We start from the raw sequence: 24,706 nt of genomic DNA, 5'->3' as shown, positions 1-24,706 counted from the left end.
CAGACTCCTGAGTCTGCCACCCAGTTATGCTGAATAAAGTGTCAATTGGGCCAATTAAGAGTGCTGGGTGAGTTCCAGGCCACAGACTGAAAGTATCCCATCCAATCAGGGAATGGGGCAGGATATCCAGCATTGGAGCTCATCGGCCGTGACGCGGATCGAGGTCATGGCTCATAGTTTAAACGGCCACTGGGGCCTCTTTAACAGTGCAATGAAGAAATGGTCTTCTCTGCATGAAGCATCACATTCTTAAATCATGAATTTAAGTCAGTCTAAATCTATTTCTTCCATCAAGCACTCCCAGCAGTCAAAGAACACTGAACAGCCCAGATTTAACTCTGCCATTAGACAACCCACCATTGTGACATGCCTGTTTGAAAAAATGTGAAAACAGCTGCCATAAATCCTACTCAGCAAGTGTTTTATTTCATTCTTTAGTCATTAGCGCAGTTGATTGCCATTTAAATAAGCAGAAATAAGGCTGATTATCTGCAATTTGCATAGTGCAGGAGGAGCTCCTGGATTTTCAGACCCACCCAGACATTATCCCAGACTGATGTGCTGATGTTGGGAACATTGCTCTGTTCCGTGATCTTGTCTAGCAATGAATCTACAGAACTGCTGGTGACTTAACCAGAACTCGGATTTATTAATACATACATGGTAAGGTAACGATCAGATACAGAGCAAGTTATCATAGTTACATTAGACTCTCCTGGAACTACTCTTATGCACGACTGTCCTCATGTACGGCTTACAACCTCCTGGCGGTAGCTGGATGTCATCTGACTTATATCTGATGCCACCTACTGGTGGGAGGTCATACTGCTGAGTACATGGCCACCTGCTGGTGAGAGGTCACACTGCTGAGTACATGTAATATTATCTACAGGCATATCACCTCAAACATGACCCAACACCTTGGTGCTCAATAATATGTTGGCGCATGTGCATTTCCCTCCCGTATTCCGGCCTCTGTCTGTGGACCAATTGTTTTGTCCTTCGAGCTGACATTTTCAGTCAATCCGCTCTTGGATGTGGAGGAGCCGGTAGTAGCTGCAGAGAATGCAGATGCTGAAGCTGTTTTCGCTGCTCCTGGTGCTGCAGGGCATCTCACAGGTGCTGGTGCTGTCGGCGCTTGATGTTGCTGGTGTGGCTGACATTGCTGCTCCTCATCAGACTGTTGCATTAAATGCACCACGCCCCCTGCAGTCCGCAGCAGTGAGGACTCAGACTAATATCCAAGCACTTCATTTCAATCTCACAGACCTTCCAATTATGCTGGCCTCACACCAAACTCTCACTGCCTCCAATTGTCTCCTGCTATTCAGCTATGGTAGGCACAACACCCAAGCACGATGCAACACAATCACTGACATTCTGCCCTCTCCCCTGCAGGACAATTTGGTATGAAATAAAAATGAGTGGTAGAGAACTGGGGAGAGACAGGCACAGCTTCATCCCCACAGACTAGATGCTGCACCACATCATGGCACTGGCTATGACAGAACCTGTAGCATCTGGAACCACTGAGAACACTCAGAGAGATGGCATGTTCCTGTCCTATGCTCCTTCTTAACTTACACCTCACCCTCACCCTGCTATATGGCATGAAGTGTAAAATATTGATGGTGTGACTATGTTCCTCCTCAGTTCCACCCCATCTCCGGTCCCTTATCATAAACCACCCCTGAGGACTTTAACTCTCAGATACCTGAGGATTGCCACTTGGCCACCCAAAGCAGCCTGAGGAGGAAGAAAGAGAGAGATGCAGCAGATCTGCAAAGAATAAGCCCCATCCTTTGTTTTGGCAATTGCAACCACCAATTCAGAGGCTAACATAGAGTTGGAATCTGTACATGGTGAATCGCTGGGCATGAGTGGGCTGCACCCAAGCCAGAGACCATAAGTCGCAGGAGCAGGCCATTCGGCCCATTGAATCTGATCCACCGTTCAATGAGATCATGACTAGGCAAAGAATAGTTCATGGGCTGGATTCTCCATTCCTGAGGCTAATTCCCGATGCCAATGGAGGATCCTGGTGTTTCATGATGGTAAGATCGGTTACTGGTGAGGGGCTAGCACTGGCGGCACGTGAAACACCCGTTAAACGCGTGGAAAACAAACGGAGAATCGGCGGGTCCCGGGCCGCACGTACGCATAGCTGACAAGCTTCAGCTGCACATGCCGACACCCCCCCCGCGCCCAGCCCCCCCCCCCCCGTGTCCCCCCCCTGCTGGAAAACCAGCTGGCCATGCTGGACCACATACCCACCCACCCCGACCTCACAGCCCACCTCCTGGCCACCCCCACCACTCCCCCCAGCCCTAGCAGAGCTGCTCGGCCAGTGGCACAGATCTTGGCCGAGTGTGGCGATGCTGGACACTGTCCACAGCTGGCACGCCAGGCTCCAACCGCTGGGACCACACGTGGCCTGTGCCGCCGGGAACTCGACCCATTGGAGGCAGAGCATCGCGGTGGGACGGCTGATGCTGCTCCAACGGGGTTGTGACTGCGCCCGACGCCCGCCCCGATAACACCGATTTGGGAGGGCACAGCATCACAAACCGGCGCCTGCCCCGAATTCGGCGTTGGGAGCCATTCTCTGCCTGACCGCCGTTCTTGATTTCAGCATTGAGCTAAGAAAAATCTCGCCCCATGTGTCAGTACTGCAACAGAGGACACACAGAGGACTGCAATGGGGTGATGTACAGAGAATATTGATCAACATGCACACTAAGATACACTTGGCGCATTGGCAGATATTCCCACTGCCTCCTGTCACTGTCCAAGAGTATGGAGGAGTCTGGCTCCAACTTGCCATCGGGCATCACACAGTGATTGAAGCCCATATTTCCCACATGGAAGTGCCAGCCAATTCCTGGGCAAATGTCCCTGTGGCTGCTGTCTCAGATGTAAGCCATCCAATATCTCAGCGCTGCAGAAGCTCAGGCAGATGTCATGAAATTAAAGCATGCTGCCATATTCGGCTCAGACTGCTGCCACCAGGTGTGCAGATCTTAGTGCTCAAAGGGACATGCAGACTTTCGCAAAGATCCAGCAATGTGTCCCCCAACGGTTTACTAGGATTACTGAGGCAGCTGCCTGTCGGAAGTGGAAGTGGCTCCGTCGAGCACAAGCCCACAGTTCTTTCTCAGGATGCTCCTGAGTCAGGTAGAAGTAAGAGGAGTGCTTTAAGAAAATACATATTGACGGAGCGTTCTAAGAGGAGCCCTCCTCCTCCCCTCTCTTTACAGAACATTCCCCCTGTGCAGCCTTCACTCAATTTGCTAGCCATGCTGCAGACCCATGAGCACTCTACCACAGCCCACATACCTCATGGAGAATTGGGTCACCAATTTCTGTCGCCCCTCCCAATATACTCACAGCTTTCCAAACCACCACAAATATAAGTTACAGTACTTCCACTAACTAACAGACATTGGTGAATGACACCTCATGCAAGTGGATTACTGAGTCTTAAAATAATGCTAGCGGAGAGTCCCTTCAACTGCTGGACATATGTTTAACTTTGATATTTAGCACAGGAGTTTAGTGGACATCACACAGACTAAATTAGTGTAATAAGCATCAAACCAGCCCAACCGGTTGTTTGAGACAATGGCAGCACCAGTAGAGCCCAATTTCATAGTCACTATCTTGGAAAGCTGAAAAAGTATATGTGGGAGTGATGAATTCGGGGATGATCCTTTTTCTTTCAAAATACAGATACAGGGAGAAACTAGCCTAATCTCATGCATAATTTCCATGAATTTCTAACATCTTCCCAATCCAAGGAAAGTTCACGAAACTGAAATGTTGGTCTGAAATCTTTACTCCCAGAAATGATTGGGGAGGAGGCCTGTCAAGAGGTTAAAATGTGAAAATTCTGAAAACGTAATCCGAAGTGCCTTGAACCTGCCTACCTCTGGTTTGAACAGCAGCAAGATGCAAAGCAAGTGATCAATCTACTCAAGGGAAGTAGGAAACCCACAGTTTCAAGGAATCAGGTAGGACTGACTTGAATGTCTTTCTAGCACTGCTTGTGGGCCAGAAGGTGCAGTTCTTCCTCAAGTCAAACAAGCTACCCATTAAAACTTCCCCATCACCCCCCCACCCACCCCACCTTAAACACCTACGGCCAACCATTGTTGGCTGGTTTAGCACAGGGCTAAATAGCTGGCTTTTAAAGCAGACCATGGCAGGCCAGCAGCGCGGGTTCAATTCCCGTACCAGCCTCCCCGAACAGGTGCCGGAATGTGGCGACTAGGGGCTTTTCATCGTAACTTCATTTGAAGCCTACTTGTGACAATAAGCGATTTTCATTTTCATTTCATTTGTTGAACAAGCAGATAATCAGGGCACTGCCCATCTCCGCCCCCCACCCCCCCCCCCCCGCCCTGCTCACAAACACAGACTCTCACTCCCACCCACTGAAATTGTGACACCTTCCTCACCCTCACAATCAAGCCAAGCTCACAATCACTCTCACTTCACTGATGCATCTATCGATTCTTCAAGGACTTTGGCATTGTCAAGCAGGCCTCTTGTCCAAAGGCACCAGCCTGTCAATCAGGCTGGCTGTGGGTATAAAACTGATAGAAGATAAAATTAAAGGAGGTCTTCAATTTCTAAACTACAGGACCTTTAGAAACATGTTCTCAGTTGACCTACCTCACAAACCGACGATCACCTCCCCACACAAACCACCACACCACTCCTCCAAACACATGCACACACACATACAAGTTAAATTGCAGCCTATTATTTCTGCCAGACATATCTTGAGCATTTTCAAGCATTTTCTATTTTAATTGCAGCACATCTATTCATTATTTGCCCACTTTAAAGAACACTTGCATAATTCTCAACTATTGGTCTATTATGCCTTCATAACAAAGCAACCAGCACCTCTCTTCATAGCATTTTTCAAGCAGTATTGCTCCAGGTGAATATAGCAATCAACTTTATTGAAATTTTTCAGCAATGCACAGCTGAAACTTGTTCCACAGATGTGCAACTTATCACGAGAATGGTAACTTAGTCGTATCAATTATCACCACTAAAGATAGATTGATGTGAGGTCAACAAGATTTTCTTTTTACTGAGCAAAAGATTATGAAATATTCTATGAAAAAAAAAGTACAATATTTTTTACATACTTTTTCAGGCAAAATTCACTACTTCATTGGAATAAGAAATTTAAAGTCAGAAAAACAGATCCCAAATGCTCCAGAAATAGATTTATAGTACATCAGCGATTTGAAAATGTTCATTTTAGGTTTTTTTTTAGCAATTATTAATGAATATCCAATGGCTTTGTTTGTAAATTCAAGGAATTGATTGTGCCAGGTTTCCTCACGGTTTTAGTCACGTTGGTGTCATTATCAGGGAAGATGGCAGTTATCAGGGTTATAATTTGTATGCAACCTTTTTATGCCAGGTCCCTGACCCATTGCAGGCCAGAGGACTAGTTTCTTCTCCAGTTATAGAGACAGTGGATTCTGACCTCGTAGATCCTTCTTATAAGATGTGATCGCATGTGATCGTCTTATAAGATGTGGGGACAGCACGGAAGCACAGTGGTTAGCACAGTTGCTTCACACCTCCAGGGTCCCAGGTTCGATTCCCGGCTTGGGTCACTGTGTGTGCAGAGTCTGCACATTCTCCCCGTTTTTGCGTGGGTTTCCTCCGGGTGCTCCGGTTTCTGCCCACAGTCCAAAGATGTGCAGGTCAGGTGGACTGACTATGATAAATTACCCTTAGTGTCCAAAAATGATTAGGATGTGTGGGGATAGGGTGGAGGTGTGGGCTTGGGTGGGGTGCTCTTTCCAAGAGCCGGTGCAGACTCCTTTTTAAAAAATAAATTTAGAATACCCAATTCATTTTTTTTTCCAATTAAGGGGCAATTTAGCGTGGGCAATCCACCTCACCTGCACATCTTTTGGGTTGTGGGGGCAAAACCCAAGCAACCACAAGGAGAATGTGCACACTCCACACGGATAGTGACCCAGGGCCGGGATTAAACCTGGGACCTCGGCGCCATGAGGCCGTAATGCTAACCCCTGCGCCATAATGCTGCCCGAGCCGGTGCAGTCTCGATTGGCCGAATGGCCTCCTTCTGCACTGTAAATTCAATGATCGTTGACTGATTTGGTTCATTTATCAGTCATTGGGTGCATGCAATGTATCTGGCAATCCCTGGATGCCTGTGTGAAGGAATCTACTACCCCAAACTGCACATTAGGAATGGATGGTTGTGGTTACCGCATGCACATATTGGGGACATCAGCAATTTATTTTGTAATGGTACGTACAAGTCTGTTGGAGGGAAGGAATACTCAGAGTCTTTTCTCGAGCGCGTGGAGTTGTAAAGGTTGCGTTTATTCGAAATTGCTGTGTGCACACAGGAGAAACAGATTCTGCTGCTACCCTTAGCTCGTAAAGGTCAGCTCTGATCATATTCAGGGTTACATGCAGATATGTTTAAAGTTCTTTCAGAGTTACAAGCAGGCATTGACATCATCGATTTATTCCGAACAATACAAGGTGATCAGTAGGCATATTTTTCTGTTCCCCTCAATGGGAAAACGATTTACTAATACAATGCATCTTTACAATTTCCCGGATCCTGTTCAAAATATTTCCCTTAACCTGAACTCCTTGATGGGGTGTTAATGTGTTTTTATTCCCTGCTCTGAGCTGGACAATGAATGACCTACAGACAGGCTGGAGCCATGGATTCTGTGACGTGGGTTCCCATTCTTATTCTAATGCCCTGTAGGATGATTGAATTATCCCAAGTGCAGGTGGCTCCTCCCGGGATCCTCCACAAGTCCTTCCTGGTACGGGTCCCCCTCAGCCGAGACCGCTGTAATGATATGTATATTGGCATAACAGTAAAGGGCTAATTATTTCATCTCAGTGTAATTCAAACACGACATGGCACCACCAGTTCCCAGTATAAATATCAACGTTCAGGAAATCTTGGGTAGTGTTAGCAGAGGAGAGAAATAAATCACACTCAGGACTAGTTTAGGTTAGAGAGAAGTATCACGTGGACTTTATTAGTTAATGCTTAATCATAGATTATTGTTTAACAAACTCAGTCGTACTTTATTAATTGCTATAGCTCTGCAGAGGGTGCAAACTCTATTCAATTTAATTGTTATTCAATAAATCAGTTTTGCTTCAATCACCTAGAGATTGGTGATTTTTTTATCATCACACCATCAAACCATTCTGGACTACGAGGCAAAGCGTAACAACATATTACCACAAAGTGTAACATAACAGTCGCATGTTTCTCCTCCTCCTGCATATTGTCCCACAGCCACACCAGGTATTGGAGGGGATAGCAGACCATCATAAAGTGGGAGACCCTCTGCGAGTGTACTCCAGTGCACCACTAGAGCGGTCCAGATATCGGAACCGCATTTTAAGCAATCCGATGAACCGCTCAATGGCAGCACATGTGACAACATGCTCCTCAATATATCAGGTCTCTTCCTCATTCTCTGGCCTCCGCACTGACATCATCAGCCAGAACATTAGTGGATACCACTAATCCTCCAAGAGCCATCCCATAATCCTGGAAGACGCCAGGGATCTCCAAGTGTGCCAAGATGTACTTGTCATGCACGCTCCCTGGCAAACTTAAAAACATTTTTTTTTTAAGAGTACTGTCATGTGAGAGTACCCTTTAAGAAATGGGTGTTTAAGAAATGTACCTTTAAGAAATGGAGCTGCTCATGTTACTGGAGTGATGTCAGAGTGTGGGTGGAGCTGAACTCTACTTCTGCTTTTTTTAGTTTCAGTTTGAGAAAAGCTTGGGTGTGTCTGTGAGCTGCACTGCTGTTGATCTATGACATCCAAAGACTATCTATGGATCATTTGGGGAACTCAGAATTGTAAAAAGGTCTCAGTATTGGATATAAATCCAATGTGCTCCTGTTTGAAGGTTTGTTAAGTCTTTTGGATGGTAAAAAGGACAGCAGACAAGTTATTTAGTGTTGTATTCTTTGGGGGGTGTATTTGATTTACTGGTTGCTAAGACATTCACTGTTTGTTTTAGAAAGGTTAACTTGAGTTCATAGAATAAACATTGTTTTGTTTTAAAAACCACTGGTCCATTTTCTGCTGTACCATACCTGTCGAGTAAGCTGTGTGCTCCTCATACCACAATCTATTAAAAGTTGTGGGTCAGGTGAACTCCATGATACACTTTGGGATTCTCTAAACCCTGGCCCATAACAATTGGGGGCTCGTCCGAGATAAAAGTCTATCTATTGGATTGGCTTAGTGAACTTAAAGACAGTGAGGGGTGACCATATTGTGGTTGCTTTTCAGGTGTGGTATTTTAGTATAAGTGGGGAGTGTGTTGTGGACAATCGCTCTTTCAGAGGCTCAGGAGAATTTGGGGGTGGAGATGGTCACACGCAGTACCTTACGGATGGAGACTAAAAGCAGACTGTTAGATTTGGCAAAAACATTGCAGTTAACATTATCTGACAAAATGCGAAAAGATTAGTTAATTATGGCGGTGGCTAAGCATTTAAAGTTGCCTGAGATACAGTTTGACTCATGGGAAATAGCAAAAATTCAGTTGCAAATTAAACAAATGGAACATGAGAAAGAATTAAAGCAGCTTGAATACGAAAGAGAGAGAGCGGAAAAATAAAGAGCGAGAGCGGAAAGAGAAAGAGAGAGAGAGGAGAAAGAAAAGGAGAGAGAAGAAAGGAGAAAAGAAAGAATAGCCCTAGCGGAACAAAAAGAAAGAGAAAGGGAGATACAGATCAGGGAAAAAGATAAAGAGAGAGAGTTTGAACTTCAGAAAATGGCCATGAAACATGACAGTCACTTAAAATTGGCAGACGTAAAGGGAAACGTACAGTTGGATAATAGTGATGAGGATAGTGAGAAAGAGCGTCAAAGTTGAAGGCTTGGTGGGAATCTATTTAAATATTGCCAAGGTTTGACGAGAAGGAGGTGGAAGCCTTTTTTATTTCATTTGAGAAGGTAGCTAAACAAATGAAATGGCCACAGGTCATGTGGGTATTACTGATTCAAACAAAGCTGATAGGTAGGGCCAGTGAAGAGTTTGCATCACTACCGGAGGAGATATCTGGGATGTATGCGGAGGTGAAAAAATACATCTTAGGTGCATATGAACTGGTGACTGAAGCCCACAGACAAAGGTTTAGAAATTTAAGGAAAGAATTTGGTCAAACACACATGGAATTTGAAAGCCTCAAACAGAGTAATATTAATAGGTGAATAAGGGCTTTGAAAATAGACCAAACGTATGAAGCTCTCAGAGAAATTATAATTTTGGAGGAGTTTAAAAATTCAATTCCTGATGTAGTGAGAACTCATGTGGAAGTGCAGAGGGTTAAAACTGTGAGATTAGCAGCACAAAGGCAGATGATTATGAATTAGTTCATAAATCAAAGCTTGGTTTCCGACATCAGTTTCGGCCTGTGAGGGATAGAAACTGGGGATATGAGAAATACTCAAGTGGTAAAGGTAAAGGTGATCTGATGGGAGATAAGAAGGAGAGTGTACCTCAGATTAAAAAAGACATCCAGGAGGGTGGAAAAGAAATGAAAAGTTTCAAATGTTTTCACTGTAATAAACTATGCCATGTAAAGTCACAGTGTTAGTGATTGAAAAAAAGCACTGGGAAGGCTGATGTGGTGAAACAGGATAAGACAGTGGGGTTTGTTGAAGTGGTGAAGGAAAGCCCAAGTGAAGCGAAGGAGGTGCGAAAGATTGTACAGCCTGATCAAGAGGTGACTGATAAGAAGGTGCCAGATCTCTTTAAAGAATTGACTTGTGTGGGTAAATTTTACTCATGTGTATCAAGAGGAGCAGGTAAAGAAGTCATAATTTTAAGAGGTACGGGGGCTAGTCAATCTTCAATGGTAAGAGATGAGGAGTTATGTAGGTTGGGAACAATGTTGTCAGAAAAGGTGGTAATATGTGGAATTCAGGGTGAGAGGAGTTGCGTTCCATTATATAAGGTAAGGTTGGAAAGTCCAGTGAAGAGTGGTGAAGTGGTAGTAGGAGTAATAGATAAACTATCTTGTCCAGGAGTACAGTTTATCTTGGGTAATGATATAGCTGGATCGCAGGTGGGAGTGATGCCTACTGTGGTTGATAAGCCAGTGGAAAATCAGTCAACTGAAGTGTTGAAGGACGAATATCCTGGGATTTTTCCGGATTGTGTAGTAACAAGGTCACAAAGTCACAGGTTAAGACAAGATAAGATCAAAGAGTGAAGATGAAGTTGAAGTGCAATTATCAGAAACAATTTTTGATCAGATGGTTGAAAAAGAACAAGAACAGATGGAGGACGAAGCGGATATTTTTAGTTCAGGAAAATTGACGGAGTTACAACAAAAAGATATAGAAATAAAATGGATGTATCAGAAAGCATACACGGAAGAGGAATCTGAATGTCTACCAGAGTGTTATTACCGTAAAAGTGATATCTTGATGAGAAAATGAAGACCTTTACATATGCAGGCGGATGAAAAGTGGGCAGATGTTCATCAAGTAGTATTGCCGGTAGGGTATAGAAAGGAGGTGTTGCGAGTTGCACATGAGGTACCAGTGGAGGTAATTTGGGGATAAGTAAAACTCAAGCTAAAATCCAGAAACATTTTTATTGGCCTGGACTACACAAAGATATAGTTCAATTTTGTCAATCATGTCACACATGTCAAGTGATAGGGAAACCTCAGGCAGTGATAAAACCAGCACCCTTAATACCCATTCCAGCATTTGAGGAACCTTTTACAAGGGTCCTAATTGATTGCGTAGGACCACTTCCGAAAACAAAAAGTGAGAATCAATATCTTTTGACTATAATGGATGTGTCTGCTAGTTTTCCAGAGGCCATTCCAGTATGTAATATTACAGCTAAAAGGATTGTGGAGGAGTTATTGAAATTCTTTACGTGATATGGACTACCCACAGAAATACAATCGGATCAAGGATCAAATTTTACCTCAAGGTTATTCAAAGAAGTTATGGATAGCTGAGAAATAAAACAATTTAAATCATCTGCGTACCATCCAGAATCGCAGGGAGCATCAGAAAGGTTGCATCAGACATTAAAGACAATGTTGAGGGCTTATTGTCAAGATTATCCAGAAGATTGGGATAAAGGAATTCCATTCGTACTGTTTGCAATTAGGGATGCACCTAATGAGACAACCAAATTAAGTCCTTTTGAACTAACTTTTGGTCATGAGGTAAAAGGACCACTTAAATTTATTAAGGAAAAATTGGTGAGTGAGAAATTGGAAATTACATTATTGGATTATGTTTCAAATTTTAGGGAACCATTAAATGGAGCAGGTGAGTTGGCTAGACAACATTTAAAAGTTGCACAAAATGTGATGAAACGGGTAGCGGACAAGAAATCCAAAGTTCGTAGTTTTGCCAGTGGAGATAAAGTTTTAGTATTGTTACCAGTGGTAGGTGAATCTTTAAAAGCTAGGTTTTGTGGACCTTATCAGATTGAAAGGAAATTAAGTGAGGTGAATTATGTGGTAAAAACACCAGATAGAAGGAAGAATCACCGAGTGTGTCATGTGAATATGCTTAAAAGGTACTTTGAAAGGGAAGGAGAGAAAAAGGAGGAGGTTTTAATGATTCTAACTCAAAGTGACGAACCAAATCCAGATGACTGTGAATTTGACATCCCTCAAATTAAATTGGAAAATGAGGATGTTCTTAAAAATTAGGATAAATTGTTGAGTTACCTTCCAGAGGAAAAACGAACTGACCTAAAAGAGTTATTGATATCACATGGGCAAGTTTGTGCAGATAAATTGGGAAGTACTAAAATGGCTATGCATGATGTAGATGTGGGAAATGCTGTTCCAATCAAGCAACATCCATACAGACTTAACCCTTTAAAATTGGCACAGGCTAACAAAGAGATTGAGAGTATGCTTAAAAATGGCATAATTGAAATGGGTTGCAGCCAATGGAGCTCACCCATAGTGATGGTACCAAAACCAGACGGTACCCAATGGTTGTGTGTGGACTTAGAAAGGTTAATGCAGTTACAAGAATGGAGTCTCATCCTATCCCACGTTTGGAGGATTGCATTGAGAAAGTGGGACAATCAGTTTTTATTTCCAAACTGGATTTACTTAAAGATTACTGGCAGGAACCTTTATCCGAAAGGGTGAAAGAGATTTCAGCTTTTGTGACTCCAGATGGTATATACCAATTCAAGGTTCTGCCATTTGGCATGAAAAACGCCCCAGCCATATTTCAACGGTTAACTAACAAAGTTGTTTCAGGATTACCCAATTGTGCGCTATACATCGACGATCTGGTAATTTTCAACCAGACATGGAAAGAACAGTTAAAACATCTGATGGAGTTATTCGATTGACTTCTGGAGGCGGGTTTGGTGATAAACCTAGCCAAAAGTGAATTTGGAAAAGCCCGAATCACTTTCCTTGAGGAGTTTTCGATACCCTCGAGACAAAGGGAAATAATGCGATTTCTTGGCATGAGTGGATTTGATCAAACATTTGTGCAAAAGCTTTGTAGCGTGATTGCTCCACTGATGGACTTGCTTAAGAAACTTCAAAAATTTCAATGGACAGCAGACTTTCAACAGGCATTTGACTGCCTGAAAACTGTGATCACCAATGCTCCTGTGTTGGAGTATTGCAAGGGACTCTATGATCAGATTGAACTAAAGTATCTGACTTTAAAGAGAGATGCCGAGGCATAGAGCAATGGATGGATCGTGCGGAGACCTTCTTGTGCAAAGAGACTGTCAATCGAGACGGATTTCAGTTGGAGGAAGAAGAACAAAAAAAAAGGACTATATTATTGTACCTGTTTGCGTGTGTTGTTTTTTTTGAAACGATAAAGTATATTTACTGTGTGCATTTCTTAAAGGATGGTGAAAAGGTGAAAAATGAAACCATCTTGAAGTTGATGGATTATTTTTTTTTCTTGGGGGAGAGGTGTCATGTGAGAGTACCCTTTAAGAAATGGGTGTTTAAGAAATGCACCTTTTAAGAAATGGAGCTGCTCATTTTACTGGAGTGATGTCAGAGGTGGGTGGAGCTGAACTCTACGTCTGCTTTTTTTTAGTTTCAGTTTGAGAAAAGCTTGGGTGTGTCTGTGAGCTGCACTGCTGTTGACCTATGCCATCTAAAGTCTATCTATGGATCATTTGGAGAACTCAGAATTGTAAAAATGTCTCAGTATTGGACATAAATCTAATGTGCTCCTGTTTGAAGGTTTGTTAAGTCTTTTGGATGGTGAAAAGGACAGCATACAGGTTATTTAGTGTTGTATTCTTTGGGGGGTGTATTTGATTTACTGGTTGCTAAGATGTTCACTGTTTGTTTTAGAAAGGTTAACATAGAATAAACATTGTTTTGTTTCAAAAACCACTGGTCCATTTTCTGCTGTACCATACCTGTAGAGTAAGCCATGTGCTCCCCATACCACAATCTATTAAAAGTTGTGGGTCAGGTGAACTCCATGATGCTACTTTGGGATTCTCTAAACCCTGGCCCATAACAGTACTCAATTCATTTTTTCAATTAAGAGGCAATTTAGTGTGGCCAATCCACCTAGCCTGCACATCTTTTGGGTTGTGGTGGCGAAACCCACGCAAACACAGGGAGAATGTGCAAACTCCACACGGACAGTGACCCAGAGCCGGGATCGAACCTGGGACCTCGGCACCGTGAGGCAGCAGGGCTAACCCACTGTGCCACCATGCTGCTCTTTCCCTGGCAAACATGCACACTCATGCATGATAAGGAGGTGGTAGTCATACACAAGTTGAACATTCAGGGGAGCTTGGTCCAGCTCAAAGTTGATAAAATCTGAAGCCCGGGCATACGTGAACTCACAGATACATTTGTGGTCTGTAGCTTGGAAAATTAGGAAATGCCGCACAAATCCCCACTCAAGGCCTGGAATGAGCCGGTTACATAGACGTTCAGGGCTGCAGCGACCTTCATGGCCATTGGGATCAAGTGTCTTCCTCCTCCTCCAGGGGGAGTGAAGTTCACGAGGACATGGCACAGGTGCCGCACTGTCTCTTTGTTGAGACGGAGTGTCTTGCGGCACATGCTCCAAAGACCAACAATGCCTGTACACCTTGGGCCGTCGTTGGAATCCTCAACTGGGTTCCTCCTCATCCTGATAGGCGGCCGGGTCTTCACGGTGTGCGGTAGCCCCCTGCACCTGGGGTGTTACCTGCAGTCTGAGTTGATGCTGCTGCTGCACTCTCTGTCGTTTGTCTGCCTCGGCTGCCACCAGCTCCGCGAGGGCAGCCTTTGCGGGACTGACAGCATCAGCCATATTGTTATATCTGTCAGGAATTGGAGAAGGAGAGAAACAATCAGTTAGGCATTCCACCCCAGGACCCTGAAATCACCCAAGCCTCCCCCACCCTTATGCGTCCCGCCTTCTCTCAGAGTGTCATTCAGCGAGCCAGTTGTGCTGGAGAACCTCGCTCTTTACACTCACCCCCAGCCACAGCAGGGCCCCTAGACCCCAGACCACTGCGGGGAACATTAGGGAGAGAGTGCTCAGGTACCCTTACCGATCCACACACTGACCCTTTGATTGCGAGGATATCCCCAGCGCAGAAGCCCGTCTCTTGAGTGTTGGCTGCTGTGTCTATGGTGCTGACGCTTCTGTAGTTCTGGCAAACTGTACAGGCTTCAAAGTTTGCTTGAAATGCGATGCAATAATCATCATCTGAGACATGGCACGTGTACCCACAAGAAGCCACTTGAGAATATTTTGATTATTAAATGGTCAACAGTAACAAAGATTTGAATATTAACTCCAGAACATTCCACATATCACACTAACCATTAAACAACAAGGAAACATTCCACATTGGGACCAATTCAAACCTATATCGACTTATTTTCAGAAAAAAAGCAACCATACGATATCACCCCTCGCATGTTCCTCAACAGAAACGGAGGATAGAGAGCATCCTACCCGGCTGTATCACAGCTTGATATAACAACTGCTCAGCCCAAGATCGAAAGAAACTGCAGAGTGTGGTGAACTCAGCCCAACGCAATACACAAGCTTGCTACCCTCCCATTGGTCTGTGTACACCTCCCGCTGCCTCAGGAAAGCAGACAGCATTATCAGAGACCCCTCCCACCCAGGCTTTGCCCTCTTCCAGACCCTTCCATCATGCAAAAGATACACAAGTCTGAAGACCCGAACATCCAGACGTAGGAACCGTTTCTTCCCCACAGCTATTGGACTCCTCAACGACTCTCCCTCGGACTGATCTGTTCCCTGTAAGAACACTATTCACGATGCCCTATGCTGTTCTTGCTCATGTATTTGCTTTGGTTGGCCCCTTGTTCCACACTGTAACCAATCGCAATTTGTCAATGTACTCTGTTGATTATTCTTTTTTGTCTACTATGTACGTACTGTGTACGTTCCCTTGGCTGCAGAAAAATACTTCTCACTGTATTTTGGTACATGTGTCAATAAATTTAAATCAATCAATCAATCAATAAGCTTGAGAATGTGTTGTCATGTCCAGAGCTTTGTTGTAGAAATGATCTGTCTATCAATGTGTGACTTGTTCCACGTATCAGTGCCATTCTCCATCCAGAAGCTGCAGCTCCCACACAGCCCAATCTCACCGGAAGCAAATCTTGGCATCCACATATTCCACTGGCGCTCAAGGTGCAGTTAAACATCCTTGATTTCCAGCGTGTTTAACCCGTGGTGACATCCAGTTGAATGCATCACTCACCAGACCATCAAAAAAAGCATCAGCTATTCTGCAAAACATTTCTTCAATAGCGTTATCAAGTAGCCCGTCTGGATCAATGTTGCGCATTAGGTCCCACAGCATCTTCTTGCTTCAAACCAAATTGCCTTCTGGACACATACAGCCCCCTGAGCTCGGTCTTCCAGGACACCCCCCCACCACAGCATCAGCATTAGAGCTACATTGATGGGAGGGTGCTAAGAAGTGACTCGAACCACCGGAAAAGGACACCAACATGGATCGAGCGGAAGGGGTGAGTGAACACCCCACCCCCTCACCGGCAGCGTGCACTGAAAAAAAACACAAAACAGGCAGGAAGTAAGGAGGGCAGCTCAGGATGGCAGACAGATGCACACCAAAGACAAAATTGAGACAAGAAAACAAAAAGGATACAATACCGCCAGCTGCCGAGTCAGCGCACCGCCCACCCCCCCCCCCTCCACCATGGCCCCAACAGCAGACCTACATCGGTGGAAAGGCTCCCAATGTTTATACTGGGAAACATGTGTGTGTACGTCAGTGCGTGCATATCGATGAGAGTGTCCGTGCTTAAAGAGTATATGCATGAATGATTGTCCGTGAATGCTAGTTAGAATCCACGTGTATGACAGCGAGCAGCCCAGACCATCGGAAAAAGGTCACGCCGACATGGGCATAGCGGAAGGAGAGAGACACCCCACCCCTTCCCCAGCACTGGTAACTGGCCGGGATCCAAGCTGTAGAAGTGAGAGGGGTCAGAGCAGGCAAGCACAAAGCCGCTAGGCAAAAGAGCAATACCCTGGCAATGGTGCAAAAACGGCTCCTCCCCCACCTCCACCTCCACAGTCCCTACAGTGGACCTGCATCAGCGGAATGCTGATTCTGAGCCAACCACAGGAAGGTCGCACCAACATAGAGCATGGCGGAGGAGGGAGAGAGAATGAAAACCACCTCCCTCTCTCGAGCACTGGGAATGTCTTCCAGTGACTCCCAGGCTATAATATAATATAATCTTTATTATTGTCACAAGTAGGCTTACATTAACACTGCAATGAAGTTACTGTGAAAATCCCCTAGTCGCCACACTCCGCGCCTTTTCGGGTACCCTGAGGGACAATTCAGAATGTCCAAATTACCTAACAGCACGTCTTTCGGGACTTGTGGGAGGAAACGGGAGCACCCGGTGGAAACCCACGTAGACACGGGAAGAGTACTTAGACTGAGATGGACAATTCCTTACTTTCTATGCTGAGTTTAGTTTATACCTCCCGTCAAAGTACAGGAAACCCATGCCATTCAATAGAGTTGAAGGGAGAATCAGACAGTGTATGGTCATTTTTGGGATGCTAATTGTAGGACAGTGCATCTTGGACTGCAGTTTATGGATTCTATTGTGAAACAGAAATTTCTGTAACTCGAAGTTGATGTGAAATTTTTGCATAAATAGTGCACTACAGTAAATAGTAACTTCACCAATATTTTGACAGTAATCTCGGACCATTCTGCATACTTCAGCATGTATTTCCATATGTTAGAGAAATTAAATGACAATGTAAGTGAACCAGCCAATTAATCTTTTGAATGTGGGTAAACAATAAGCAGTCTGAGAGTCATAACTACTTTTACTCACTTTGCCAGAAGCATTGCTTCAGCAAATATCACTTTAAAGATATGTGTGAAGTAAATTAAACCACTAGAATGTCATTGCAGTTACCATTTTTGCACAGTGTACATACATTCCTCTTTTCAGTAATTTCCGAGAAGAAAAGGGAGAGAGATTAAGTTCAGTTGTTCCTTTATTTCGGACAATCTTAAAGCTTCAAAATGAAATCGGTCACGTGTTCACACATCTTGGGCTTAATTGCACTGAATGCCATAATGAAGAATGAGTGAAGAGAGCAGGCAGATCATGACATCACGTTATGCGTAATGCTGATTTGATGCCAGCAGAGCTATTTTGGAGTTCAGTATTCCAGCTAATACTCGTTTATTCTCGCACAGCTGAACACAATTTCAACAGTAGGGAGCGCCTTCCCTGCTGACGTTTAGAGGGAAAGGTGTGGTAGGTGCTGAAGGAGTTTTTGATAAGTTCAAAGCTTCTGCACAAACCAGTTATTTTGAAACATTTGATCATCAATTTGGAATACAACAGTACTTGGAGAATGAACAGTAGCTTCACAAAGCAGTAAGAGATACTGGAAGAAATAGGCAGAGAAGAAATTTCAGTAGGAGGCAAGGTGCTCAAGGAACTAAGGAGTTCCTGCATTGGCCTGAGTGAGGAATAATGTGCAAAACACCTGTTTCTCATACAAATTTCCACATTGAAATCTGCCACCTGCTGCAGTCACAACTACAACCTTGGAGCAAGGAAAGGATTGTATTTGCAAAGGTGTGGAGATGTCGGCATTGAACTGGGGTGGGCACAATAAGAAGTCTTAAAACACCAGGTTAAAGTCCCGACCGGTTTGTTTCGAATCACTAGTTTAATCAGGTGAGTCACTCTGAAAGCTAGTGATTCAAAACAAACCTGATGTTCTTTAACCTGGTGTTGTAAGACGTCTTACTGTATTTCCAAAAGCAGCGAAGATGACTGGGTGATTAATTTTTATATATTTTGCTCCTTCCAAGCTGGAGATGTTTTGGAATATCTTGCAGATTGCTGTCCACTGTTGCATTCGGGAGACCATTGAGGATTTTCACTCAGTAAGGACCAACTACATTTCATAGCTTCTTGCCAGAGAACAAGAACATGGCTTTGCTAATATTGTAGACATAGAGCATGGCGAGGAGGGAGAGAGAATGAAAACCACCTCCCCCTCTCCAGCACTGGCAATGTCTTCCAGTGACTCCCAGGCTATAATATAATATAATCTTTATTATTGTCACAAGTAGGCTTATATTAACACTGCAATGAAGTTACTGTGAAACGCCCCTAGTCACCACACTCCGACGCCTGTTCGGGTACACAGAGGGAGAATTCAGAATGGATAATTCACCTATCAAGCACGTCTTTTGGGACTTGTGGGAGGAAACTGGAGCATCCGGAGGAAACGCATGCAAATACGATGAGAGCATGCAGACTCCGCACAGACAGTGACCCAAGTGGGAATCGAACCTGGGACCCTGGTGCTATGAAGCAACTGTGTTAACCACTGTACTAGCGTGCCGCATTCTAAGGAGGGGCTGCAACTGGCAAAAGGAAAATCTGCTGTTACTTGGTGTCCATCATACAATTCCACCCCCCGAGAAAAGCGACCAAACACCAGGGACTCGCACGGCTCCCATAACGGGAGCAGCAAATGGCTACTGAACATAAAAAATCATCGGTAGTCATTGAAAGTGTCTTGACACAACCTCCGGGCTGCACAGTCGAGCTGGGCTGCTACCAAATCCAATATGGCCTCGCCTCTCGTTGGCCTATCTACATACTGTGTCAGGAAACCCTCCTTCACACATTGGACAAAAACAGACCCATCTAAAGTACTCGAACAATAGTGTTTCCAGTCAATATTTGGAAAGTTAAAGTCCCCCAAAACAACTACCCTGTTGCTTTGGCTCCTATCCAGAATCATCTTTGCAAACCTTTCCTCTACATCTCTGGAACTTTTCGGAGGCCTATAGAAAACCCCTAACAGAGTGACCTCTCCTTTCCTGTTTCTAACCTCAGCCCATACTACCTCAGTAGATGAGTCCTCATCAAACGTCCTTTCTGCCACCATAATACTGTCCTTGACTAACAATGCCACCCCTCCCCCTCTTTTACCACCTTCCCTGAGCTTACTGAAATATCTAAACCCCGGCACCTGCAACAACCATTCCTGTCCCTGCTCTAACCATTTCTCTGAAATGGCCACAACATCGAAGTCCCAGATACCAACCCATGCCGCAAGTTCACCCACCTTATTCCGGATGCTCCTGGCATTGAAGAAGACACACTTTAAACCACCTTCCTGCCTGCCGGTACACTCCTGCAACTTTGAAACCTTACATATGACCTCATTACTCTCAACCTCCTGCATACTGGTGCTCCAATTCAGGTTCCCAAGCCCCTGCTGAACTAGTTTAAACCCTCCCGAAGAGCATTAGCAAATTCCCCCCCCTCAGGATATTGGTACCCCTCTGGTCCAGGTGTAGACCATCCCGTTTGTAGAGGTCCCACCGACCCCAGAATGAGCCCCAATTATCCAGAAATCTGAAACCCTCCCTCCTGCACCATCCCTGTAGCCACGTATTCAACTCCTCTCTCTCCCTATTCCTTGCCTTGTTATCACGTGGCACGGGTAACAACCCAGAGATAATAACTCTGTTTGTCCTAGATCTAAGTTTCCACCCTAGCTCCCTGAATTCCTGCCTTACATCCCTATCCCTTTTCCTACCTATGTCGCTGGTACCTATGTAGACCACAACTTGGGGCTGTTCCCCCTCCCCCTTAAGGATCCCGAAAACACGATCCGAGACATCACGCACCCTGGCACCTGGGAGGCAACACACCAACCGCGAGTCTCTCTCGTTCCCACAGAATCTCCTATCTATCCCCCTTACTATGGAGTCTCCAATGACTAATGCTCTACTCCTCTCTCCCCTTCCCTCCTGAGCAACAGGGACAGACTCTGTGCCAGAGACCCGTACCCCATGGCGTACCCCTGGTAAGTCATCCCCCCCAACAGTATCCAAAGCGGTAGACTTGTTACTAAGTGGAACGACCACAGGGGATCCCTGTACTGAGTGCTTCCTCCCAGCCCCTCTCACCGTCACCCATCTATCTTGATTCTTCAGAGTAACTACATCCCTGTAACTTCTATCAATGACCACCTCTGCCTCCCGAATGATCTGACGTTCATCCAGCTCCAGCTCCAGTTCCCTAACGTGGTTTCTGAGGAGCTGGAGATGGGTGCACTTCCCACAGATGAAATCAGCAGGGACACTGACGGCATCCCTCACCTCAAACATTCTGCAGGAGGAACATTGCACTACCTTCCCTGCCATCCCCTCTAGATAAAAAAAAAGAAAAAGAAAGCAAGAGCTTACCTGTTATTCACTCCCCTTCTCAGCAAGCACTCACTCAGCAACCTCTGCGCCCCGCACAATAACACCTGAGGGAAAATAAAAGAAAAACTACTTACCAGTCACCAGCCAGTCCCTTACCTGCAGGCTGTGATGTCACGGTTCAGCTTCTTTCGAATTCTACCTGCCCTCGAACCTTCCTCTCAGTTGGGATCCTTACAGCGGTTGTTTGTTTTTTTGTTTAGAGGAGGTGGTAGGGAGGTAAACACTGAAGAAGTGTTTCGGGTTTAAGTGTCACTTCACAACAGCTTCTCCACAAACCACCTTCAAGTTAGGGTGAGCACACAGACGTATGTAAATTTCCCTGGCAACAGCCAATCAGCAGCTCCACTCTACTGCCCTCTGCTTGATGCTTGTCTTCACTTGAACAGCTAGGGTCTCTTGCTGAGGTACACCTTCAAGTTAGGGTGAGCACACGGACGTATGCAAATTTCCCTGGTAACAGCCAATCAGCAGCTCCGCACTACTGCCCTCTGCTGGATAAGCCTACCATGGGGAACCTTATCAAATGCCTTACTAAAATCCATGTACACTACATCCACTGCTTTACCTTTATCCACATGCTTGGTCACCTCCTCAAATAATTCAGTAAGACTTGTGAGGCAAGACCTACCCCTCACAGATCCGTGCTGACTATCCCTAATCAAGCAGTGTCTTTACAGATGCTCAGAAATCCTATCCCTCAGTACCCTTTCCATTACTTTGCCTACCACTGAAGTAAGACTAACTGGCCTGTAATTCCCAGAGTTTTCCCTATTCCATTTTTTGAACAGGAGCACGACATTGGCCACTCTCCAATCCCCTGGTACTCCCCCTGTTGACAGTGAGGACGAAAAGATCATTGCCAACAGCTCTGCAATTTCATCTCTTGCTTCCCATAAAATCCTTGGATATATCAAGCTTGTCTATCCTCAAGCTTTTCAAAATGCCCAACACATCTTCCTTCCTAACAAGTATCTCCTCGAACTTACCAGTCTGTTTCACACTGTGGCTCCTCTCATTCGTAAATACTGAAGAAAAGTACTCATTCAAAACCTCTTCACACTCAATACACAATCTCCCGCTACTGTCCTTGATCGGACCTACCCTCGCTCTAGTCATTCTCATATTTCTCACATATGTGTAAAAGGCCTTGGGGTTTTCCTTGATCCTACCCGCCAAAGATTTTTCATGCCCACTCTTAGCTCTCCTAATCCCTTTCGTCAGTTCCCTCCTGGCTATCTTGTATCCATCCAGCGCCCTGTCTGAACCTTGTTTCCTCAACCTTACATAAGTCTCCTTCTTCCTCTTAACAAGACATTCAACCTCTCTAGTCAACCATGGTTCCCTCACTCGACCATCTCTTCCCTGCCTGACAGGGACATACATATCAAGGACACGTAGTATCTGTTCCTTGAACAAGTTCCACATTTCACTTGTGTCCTTCCCTGACAGGCTAGGTTCCCAACTTATGCACTTCAATTCTTGTCTGACAACATCGTATTTACCCTTCCCCCAATTGTAAACCTTGCCCTGTTGCACGCACCTATCCGTCTCCATTTCTGAAGTGAAAGTCACAGAATTGTGGTCACTATCTCCAAAATGCTCCCCCACTAACAAATCTATCACTTGCCCTGGTTCATTACCAAATACCAAATCCAATATGGCCTCCCCTCTGGTCGGACAATCTACATACTGTGTTAGAAAAGCTTCCTGGACACACTGCACAAACGCCACCCCATCCAAACTATTTGATCTAAAGAGTTTCCACTCAATGTTTGGGAAGTTGAAGTCACCCATGACTACTACCCTGTGACTTCTGCACCTTTCCAGAATCTGTTTCCCAATCTGTTCCTCCACATCTCTGCTGCTATTGGGGGGCCTATAGAAAATTCCCAACAAGGTGACTTTCCTATTTCTGACTTCAACCCATTTTACCTCAGTCGTCAGATCCTCGTCAAACTGCCTTTCTGCAGCTATCTCTAATTAACAATGCCACCCCCCCCCCCACCTCTTTTACCACCCTCCCTAATCTTATTGAAACATCTATAACCAGGAACCTCCAACAACCATTTCTGCCCCTCTTCTATCCAAGTTTCCATGATGGCCACCACAATATAGTCCCAAGTACCGATTCATGCCTTAAGTTCACCCACCTTATTCCTGATGTTTCTTGTGTTGAAGTATACACACTTCAACCCATCTCCGTGCCTGCAAGTACTCTCCTTTGTCAGTGTTACCTTCCCCACTGCCTCACTACACGCTTTGGCGTCCTGAATATCGACTACCTTAGTTGCTGGACTACAAATCAGGTTCCCATTCCCCTGCCAAATTAGTTTAAACCCTCCTGAAGAGTACCAGAAAACCTCCCTCCCAGGATATTGGTGCCCCTCTGGTTCAGATGCAACCCGTCCTGCTTGTACAGGTCCCACCTTCCCCAGAATGCACTCCAATTATCCAAATACCTGAAGCCCTCCCTCCTGTACCATTACTGCAGCCACGTGTTGAACTGCACTCTCTCCCTATTCCCAGCCTCGCTATCACGTGGCACCGGCAACAAACCAGAGATGACAACTCTGTCTATCCTGGCTTTTAACTTCCAGCCGAACTCCCTAAACTCGTTTATTACCTCCACACCCCTTTTCCTACCTACGTCGTTGGTACCAATGTGCACCACAACTTCTGGCTGCTCATCCTCCCCCTTAAGACATGATCTGAGACATCCCTGGCCCTGGCACCCGGGAGGCAACATACCTTCCGGGAGTCTCGCTCGCAAACACAGAATCTCCTATCTATTCCCCGAGTCATTGAATCTCCGAATACTATTGCTTTTCTATTCTCCCCCTTCCCTTCTGAGCCCCAGAGCCAGACTCAGTGCCAGAGACCTGGCCGCTAGGGCCTTCCCCCGGTAGGTCAACCCCCCCAACAGTATCCAAAACGGTATACTTGTTTTACAGGGAAACGGCCGCGAGGGATCCCTGCACTGTCTGCTTGTTTGTTTTAGTTCCCCTGACTGTAACCCAGCTACTCTTGTCCTATATCTTGCATGTGGTTACATCCCTGTAACTCTTCTCTATAACCCCCTCTGCCTCCCGGATGATCCGAAGTTCATCCAGCTCCAGCTCCAGTTCCCTAACACGGTCTTTGAGGAGCTGGAGTTGGGTGCACTTCCCGCAGGTATAGTCAGCGGGGACACCGGTGGTATCTCTCACCACCCACATCCTACAGGAGAAGCATGCAACTGCCCTAGCCTCCATCGCCTCTTACCTTACAGAATATAGCTGCCCTGTGGACCAACTGGAACTCCGCCCTCCGACTCTGCTCCCAGTCAGCTGCACTCTCTGTAAACTCCTGGCTCCCTTCTCGCTCTTTGCAGAAATGAAATGAAAGGAGCACCTTACTCCCTCCTCACCTAACTCCGTCAGTCACCAAACCCTCATTATCGCACTCAAATGCACCAAATTCATCACTCAGTGCAAACAAAGCCTACGAACCATCTTGTCATCAGACGGTGGGAGGGTGCTAGCACACAGCTGCACCTGTGATTCAATCTGCCGGATGATTTCCAGCGTTTCACTAGCCAATGTGATGGAGCGGGACAATGCATCAGCGATGATGAGCTCCTTTCCAGGCGTATACACTAAGTCAAAGATGTTCTGCGTTTGAGGAGGATGTGCTGCAACCGAGGCGTCATGTTGTTCAAGTCCTTGTGGATAATGTGGACCAGAGGCCGATGATCCGTCTCGACAGTGAATGTCGGCAGGCCGCAGACATAGTCGTGAAACTTGAGAAAACCAGTGAGAAGACCCAGGCATTCCTTCTCTATTTGCACATACCTTGTTTCGGTGGGCGTCATGGCCCTCGATGCGT

The sequence above is a fragment of the Scyliorhinus torazame genome, chromosome 3, assembly GCF_047496885.1.
Source record: "Scyliorhinus torazame isolate Kashiwa2021f chromosome 3, sScyTor2.1, whole genome shotgun sequence".
Classification (NCBI taxonomy): Eukaryota; Metazoa; Chordata; class Chondrichthyes; order Carcharhiniformes; family Scyliorhinidae; genus Scyliorhinus; species Scyliorhinus torazame.
Note: the sequence above shows the minus strand (reverse complement) of the source record.